Here is an 8,792-nt window from a genome sequence, read left to right on the forward strand (position 1 = left end):
CGCCTCTCGACCATCTATGCTCCAGCCCTATAATAAGAAGCTGAGTAAATTGAATCTATATTCGCTAGAGCTTAGAAGAATGAGAGTGATTGCATTTGATGCATACAAGAGTTTTTCTTCATTCATGTGTGTCGCTGGCTGGGCCAACATTTACTGCATATCCCTAGTTGCCCCTTGAGAAGGTGGTGGTGATCTGCCTACTTGAACCACTGCCGTCCATGTACTGCGGGTACATTGTGTTAAGAGCTTATCAAGATAGATGCTGAGAGGTTGTTGCTCCCTATCTGGGGAAGGTAGAACACAGGAGCACAGGCTCAAAGTAAGGAGCTAATGGTTTAGACTGAGATGAGCAATGTCTTCACACAAAGGGTTGTGAATCTTTAGAATTCCCTACCTTCGAGGATAGTGAGCGCACCATTATTTGAACACTTTTGAGACTGGGATTGATGGATTTATTGATATTTAAGGGAATCGGGGATTTGAGAAATGGGTGGCAAGGTGAGGTTGAGACAGAAGAACAGCCATGGTCATATTGAATGGTACAGCATGCTCGAGGGGCTGATTGGTCTCCTGCTGCTTCTAATTCCTCTATTGTTATAATCTTGTATTTCTTAATCCAGTTGTGGTGATACAGGGCAGTGGGAATAAACAGTAATTTTCAAAAAGATAAGGGATAATACTTGAGGAAAATGTTGCAGGGTGATGGAGAAGGGGCGTGGCACTAATTGGAAAGATTTCCCAAAGAACCAGCAGAGGTAGGACAGGCAAAATAGCCTCCTGCTGTGATACTTAGACAATAGACAATAGGTGCAGGAGTAGGCCATTCAGCCCTTCGAGCCTGCACCGCCAGGCAATCTTACTTGCAAGATTCAACGAATGTCTAAATTGTGGTTCATGATATGCAATGATAATTTGAAAACAAATCAGAAAATAATCTACTACGGATTCATTTTTGTGTGAATAATCCAAACAGTTAATTGTTCTAACAATAAAAGTTGCAAGAACAAGCATAGTAATGAAGGGCCATTCAGCCCCTTTAGCCTGCTTTGACATACAATCAGATTAGCTGTGATCTTACTGAAACTTTCACTCCATAGTTCCACTGATCACCAATAACTGTTGACTCCCTTGTCAGTCAAGAATCTATCCACCTCTGTCTCCAAATTTATTGTCAAGTCACATGACATCAGATTATAGTCCAACAGGTTTATTTGAAGTCACAAGCTTTCGGAGCGCTGCTTCTTTGCCACTTCACCTGACGAAGGAGCAGCGCTCTGAAAGCTTGTGATTTCAAATAAATCTGTTGGACTATAACCTGGCGTCGTGTGACTTCTGACTTTACCCACCCAAGTCCAACACTCCACATAAAAAAATTATTCACTGGTCCCGTTTCCACCATACTTACAGGGTAAGCGTTTCACAGACTCGCAACTCTTTGCGACAGAGTCACGGTATCTGCAGCTTCTTTGCCTTTGCACAAGCTGATCCAGTGTTTACTTAGCGTGAATTTGACATTCAAGTTTTAGATGGGCCGATGCCTGGCCTTTGACAGCAGAGTGTTTGATCTGATATAATGTTAATCTTGTGTAATATCAAGTCCTGTGAAACTCCCATCTGCAATGCCACAGGGCGTTTTCAAACATCTTCATCTGTTACACTTCAGCTACTGTTCTGTTGCAAACGCAGAACAGCTCTGCTTAAAAATACAGCTGATAAGCTGACTGGGGAAGCAGTTAAAATCATTCCCTGTGGAGTGGGAAACAGAGTTCATGCTTCAGGTTGAAGAACTGAAGACAGGTCATCAATCTGAAATATTACCTCTGTTTCTCTCTCCACAGAGGCAGCCGACCTGCTGAGCATTCCCTGTGTATTCTGATTTCAGATTTACAGCAAATTGCATTGGTCACATTGCTGTTGATTTACTCGGGTATTACATAAATGGAGAATGATCCTGGGATTCCAAGGTGCAGAGGGATCTGGTGTTCTAGACCATGAGCCACAAGAAATTAGTATGTTGGTATGTTTTTAGATACTAGTACGTACGTAATCAAGGAGGCAGATGGAATATTAGATTAGATTAGATGACTTACAGTGTGGAAACAGGCCCTTCGGCCCAACAAGTCCACACCGACCCGCCGAAGCGCAACCCACCCATACATTTATCCCTTTACCTAACACTACGGGCAATTTAGCATGGCCAATTCACCTGACCTGCACATCTTTGGACTGTGGGAGGAAACCTGAGCACCCGGAGGAAACCCACACAGACACGGGGAGAATGTGCAAACTCCACACAGACAGTCACCTGAGGCGGGAACTGAACCCGGGTCTCTGGCGCTGTGAGGCAGCAGTGCTAACCACCGTGCCGCCCACAAAGAATGTGGAGAGTCAGTAAAAATTAAATCATACAGTTTAAAACTGTGTACAGGAACAGAGATGTAAGGGGCTTTTACATGTTTCTGCAGGTAGATGGATAAATTAAGAAAGCTGTTGAGGCGTCTAAAAACCAAAAGAACTGAGGATGCTGTCAATCAGAAACAAAAACAGAAGGTGCTGGAAAAGCTCAGCAGATCTGCCAGAATCTGTGAAGAGAAATCAAAGTTAACGTTTTCTTCTGCAGAAGGGTGACTGGACCTGAAAAATAAACTCTGATTTCTCTTCACGGATGCTGCCAGACATGCTGAGCTTTTCCAGCAGTTTGTGTGCGTGTATAATGGGACAGTTTCCTTTATTACAAACGGAATTGAGCGGGAAAGTAAGGATGTGTCATTTACACAGAGCCTTGTTGAGAATACAGTGTACAGTTATGTAATAAAGAATATAAATGCATGGGAGGCAATTCAGAGGAGGAGTTTACTAGATTGATAAGTGGTATGAATGAGTTGTGTTAATCATAAAGTCGTACAACATCAAAACAGGCCCTTCGGCCCACCACATCTATGCCAACCAAACTACACTAATCCCATTTCCCTGCACTTGGTCCATAGCCTGCTATGCTTTGGCATTTTAAGTGCTCATCCAGATGCATCTTCAATGTTGCAAGCATACCCACCTCCACCACCCTCTCAGGCAGCACGTTCCATGTTTTCCCACCCTCTGATGAAAAAAGATTTTCTCAGATCTCCTCTAAGCCACTTCCTCCCTGCCTCAAACTTAACATTTGTGGTCTTAGACACATCTTCGAGGGGCTCTTGTGAGGAAATATTGGACATTCTTCACTGACATTTAGAGGACAGAGGAATGATTGATTGAAGTGGTTTTGATTCGATTTGGTTTATTGTCGTCATTTGTACCCGAGTGCCGTGAAAAGTTCTGTTTTGTGTGCAGTACACCGCATTCAGGGACCTGTAGATGTTTATACAGAGGTGTTAAGAACAGAGTGAGGCACACAAGGTTGTGGCTGCACAGGAGCTGCACAAAAGCAAGGTCAACGTTAGATTTGAAGTTAGGGAGATCCATTCAGCAAGGCGAAAGTGAGGACTGCAGATGCTGGAGATCAGAGTCAAGATTAGAGTGGTGCTGGAAAAGCACAGCAGGTCAGGCAGCATCCATGGAGCAGGAAAATCGACGTTTCGGGCAAAAGCCCTTCATCAGGAATGAGGCAGGGAGCCTCCGGGGCGGAGAGATAAATGGGAGGGGGGTGGGGCTGGGGAGAAGATAGCTAAGAGTACAATAGGTGGATGGAGGTGATAGGTCGGAGCGAAGGGTGGAGTGGATAGGTGGGAAGGAAGATTGGTAGGTAGGTCATGCTGAGCTGGCAGGTTGAAACTGAGGTAAGGTGGGGGGGGGGGAGGGGAAATGAGGAAACTGGTGAAGTCCACATTGATGCCCTGGGGTTAAATTGTTAGATTAGATTCCCTGCAGTGTGGAAACATGCCCTTCGGCCCAACGAGTCCACAGCAACCCTCCAAAGAGTAACCCACCCCCCTCTAACTAATGCACCTAACAACTCTGGACGATGTAACACTTGCACATATTTGGAATGTGGGAGGAAACCCACGCACGTGCAGAGAATGTGCAAACTCCACACAGACAGTCACCCAAGGCTGGAATCGAACCTGGGACACTGGCGCTGTGAGGCAGTAGTGCTAATCACTGAACCACCCTTCCGAGGCAGAAGATGAGGTGTTCTTCCTCCAGGCGTCAGGTGGTGAGGGAGTGGCGGTGGGGGAGGCCCAGGATCTGCATGTCCTGATCTCCAGCATCTGCAGACCTCACTTTCACCTAGATCCATTCAGCAGTCTAATAACAGCAGGGAAGAAGCTGTTCTTGCACCTGCTGGTACGTGTGTTTAAGCTTCTGTAACTTCTGCCTGACAGAAGAGGTTGGAGAATTCTTTGAGGCTTGTCCAATTCTCTTCCTGTGGTGGCGGGCTCACTGAATATTTCAACCATGATATGGAGGTGCTGGTGTTGGACTGGGGTGGACAAAAGTTACAAAAATCACACAACACCTGGTTATAGTCCAACAGCCACTTCCAAATAAACCTGTTGGACCATAACCTGGTGTTGTGTGATTTTTTAACGGAATAGATTCTTGATATTCACCGGAGCCCGGGGTTATTGGGGTAAATGAGATGGGGAATTTTGAAACACCACCAAACCAGCCACAATCTTGTGATTGGTAGAGCAGGTTTGGGGGACCAAATGGTCTACCTCTGGTTGCAGAGTTGACCTCTCCTGTTCATAAATAGTCATAATTATCAGGATTTTGTCCTTTTACAACAAAGAGGGAAAAAAATCCTCTCCAAGGGCATTGTGGATCTACCTACAGCAGTTCAAGAAAGCAGCTCACCCCCACCTTCTTGGGGGGCAACTAGGGACGGGGCAATAAATGCTAGGTCCAGCCAGCAACGCCCAGGTCCCATGAATGAATTTTTCATTAACAAATGTGTGGCCCTTAACTTTGCATCAGCTGGTGTACTCCATTAGTCAGGGCACAAAGGGATCTGTTCATCAAAACTACATTAACCTCAGAACTAAAATCTAAAAATGAAAGCATCACGGGGTTCCAAGTCTGACAATTGCATAGTACTGGGGCTAGTCCTCTAAGCGTGACTAATCTTTAACTCTCTATTTGGGACAAGATGTTCCCTGAGGTGTGTTCCGATGCGTCATTAAATTTGCCTGTTGGTTAAAAAGAATGATATTAATCGCGCTGCGGTATCCCAGGACAGTCACCATCGCATTGCGTTAAGCTGGTTACTGATCTCATTGTATGAGGCCATGTCAGCACTGTCTTGGACGGTCAGTTTCCCCTGGACAGAGTGCTTTGTTGAGGTCCATGTTTGAACTGTACTGAAGCTCAAACACAGTTCTTATAGGAGTGTCAAAGTGATGTGACTGACCAGATTTAATAACAGAATAATTCACACATTCAGAACAGAATGACAGAAATACTCACCCATTCCCTGCATACACCTCAGGGCTTGTCTCAAATGTTGACGCCTTGCCACAAACCTCCAATACTGACCTTTGATATACAGACTGTCTTTAATACCGATGGACTCTCGGCAACCCTTCCAAATAATGGTACTCTCTCTGAAACCCGTCAAAAACTGACGCACTCTCATAGATCTCCTTAAACACCCTCTCGGTCACCTTTCTGGGCGAAACACTCGCAGGGACCCCGTATGTTGCAAAAGACTGGGGTTGCCAACTCAAAGGGGCAGATAGTTTGCAGAAAATGTATTTTTCTGAAGATGAATAGCTGCTGCTGTACAGGTAAATGGGCCTGAGTGGCTGTAACCAGCTGTCACCAGCCTGTGATGGTTTGTGGGGGAGGCAGAATGTAAATGCAGTTCAAATTTAGTACTGGCCTGCAGCACTCTGGTCTATGTGACACATTTTTGAAATCATCTGAGTTGCACATGACATTAATTTGCATGCAAGAGAGCAAGTTGCTCAGGTGACTTCTCAGTCTGACAAGCTGGTATCTGTCTTCCTTCCTCACCCTGCCCGCCCTGTCACCCATTAAAGCATCAGCTGCTCTACTCGTGACCTGCCACCCAGGGAGAAGGACAGGAAAATGACTCGCCATTTTGGCCTCCCTCTCTCCCCATTGCTGTGCCTCGACCGAGGGAGGGAGGGACTGCAAGTGCAGCAAGAGTTAGATCTGAGTCCTCCTGTAGAGGGAGACCTGTTCACGTTAGCAGCCCAGCTGCAGAGGGGGAAATCGCTTGCTCACACATTCTCTTCCAGTACGCACTCCGTTCCCCAGAGTCTCTGACTCTTGCCAAAGTTTAACCCCATAAGGTCCAGGCACCGTAATTCGGAGAACAGGAGTTGGCCATTCAGCCCATCGAGTCTGCCCTGCCATTTAATATTTGTAGCCAGTTTGTTCAGAGATGTCGTTACATACCATCTGGAGCAGATCGGGCTTGAACCTGGGGCTCCTGGTCCACTGGTAGGGACACTACCACTGTGCCCCACGAGCCCTCACACTGCTATTTAATTATTTTTCTTTTGCAACACAGAGAGGTCAGTATTCCATCACCGAATCACCGTTTATATCAGCATAGTGCATGGATTCTGACCAGTCAGCCCAGAGCCAGTCCCTAAGTGACTACAAATCCTGACATTTCTTTTTAATATATTTTTACCCCGTACTACTAGCCCTGCTATTTAATGCTCTCATGGCCAATTGAATCCTTTGATGCTTTTTATTCTTGCTATTCTCATAAACCTTTACATTGTCAGTAATCTATCAATCTCTGAAGTTGACTTCACCTTATGAAGGAGCAGCGCTCCAATAGCTTGTGATTTCAAATAATCCTGTTGGATTATAACCTGCAGTCATGTAACCTCTGACTTTCTTCACCCCAGTTGAACACTGGCACCTTCACAAATTGGATCCATAATTCAGTGAGGTTTAATTTATCGAGTTCAGTAAAAATGTTTAACTTGTCTGCCACTTCTGTTCCCCAATAGACCTACGTCTTAGACAAACATATCCTTTTTGCGCCCCGCCAGAACAGTGTTAGTGGGAGATTGCTGTGTGTAAATGGGGCGGCATGATGGCTCAGTAGTCAGCACTACAGCACCGAGGTCCCAGGTTCGATTCCAGCCTCGGGTGTCTGCGTGAGTTTCCTCTGGGTGCTCCGGTTTCCTCCCACAATCCAAGGATGTGTAGGTTAGGTGAATTGGCCATGCTAAATTACCCACTAGTGTTAGTGTGAGGAGGGAAATGGTTCTGGGTGGGTTACTCTTCGGAGGGTCAGTGTGGACTGGTTGGGCCGAAGGGTCTGTTTCTACACTGTAAGGAATCTATATCTAAATTAGCTGCTGCATTTTTAAGTGGCTGCAGAGACTACCCTTCACTGACTGCAAAGTGCTTCGGGACATTGAGAATGTGAAAAGGGCTATAAAAATAGAACATAGAACAGTACAGCACAGAACAGGCCCTTCAGCCCCCGATGCAGACTCTTTCCTTATTTTTTGGTTTCTTTCCTGTTGGAATTCCTTGTATGTTAGAATAATTGGGAGGCCCATGCAGCTATATGATCTTTAACCACTGAACAAGTGTGGAATTTGTTTCCTCTACCTCCGACTGGGGACACATTAAATAACAACCGAATCCTGGTTAAGCTGTGCCTTTAGTGACGTGTGTCGGAGTTTCCCCATGACAGAAGCTCTTTCAGTGAGCCAGTCGCTGCTGCCATAATATTCTTGGACACTGTCCATGCACAGCAGAAGTTGATATATTCTTGACAAAGGCAACCGGACGTTTTCCCAATAATCTGAAATATATCTCACACCCTTCAGTGAAACAGTAATGTACCTCAGATACGTTGCTATAACATGCTGATGCCTCAGATTTTTCAGTATGACACAGGAATACACTTCAATATTATGCATGTATATGCCTCAGAAAGCTAAATACAATACTCTGATGTATTCCACAGCCCTCACTGAAACACTTATAATATGCACACCTCAATGTAACACAGTTATACCCCTCATTATAACATTGATACACCTCACACCACTCTCTGTAACATTTTGATATTCTCTGCAACGCTTACTGTAGCTCACTGATCTATCCCACACTGTTACACTGCTCATTGTAACACTCTGATATATCTATGATACATCCCACATCCCTCATTATAAGCACTCTGATACGCCCCACATCCTCATTGTACCATTCTAATATACCCTACACCCTTCACGCAACACTTTGATATACCCTGCGCCCCTTACTATAACTCTCTGATACATCGCACAGTTACACCTCTCACTGTAGCACTTAGCTATACCGCACACTGTAAACACCTTCTGAGTTTTCGCACACTCCTTACTTACTATAACAATCTTATATATCCCACACCCCTCAATGTAACACTCAGATATACTGCACACCCCTCACTGTAACACTCTGATAAACACCATGCCCCTCACTGTAACACTGAAATACCCCACATCCCTCACTGAAACACTCTGATAAACCCACACCCTTGCTATAGCACTTTCATATACCCCACACCCCTCATTGTAACAATCTGATAAACCCACACTCCTTGCTGTAACACTCTGATGCATTCCACACTCTTCACTGTAACACTGATATGTCCCATATCCTTCTGTGTAACACTCTGTTATATCCCTAACCCTCACTATAACACTGTAATATACCCTGCACCCCTCACTGAAACACTCAGATGTACCCCACACCCCTCACTGTAGCACCTTTATATACCCTATACCCATCACTGTAACACTCTGATATACCCAATACCCCTCACTGTAATGCTCAGATATACCACACACCCTTCACTGTAACACTCAGATATA

Source organism: Chiloscyllium plagiosum, unplaced genomic scaffold (assembly GCF_037043375.1).
Source record: "Chiloscyllium plagiosum isolate Xiang-an unplaced genomic scaffold, Cpla_swu_hap1 HiC_scaffold_47, whole genome shotgun sequence".
Taxonomy (NCBI): Eukaryota; Metazoa; Chordata; class Chondrichthyes; order Orectolobiformes; family Hemiscylliidae; genus Chiloscyllium; species Chiloscyllium plagiosum.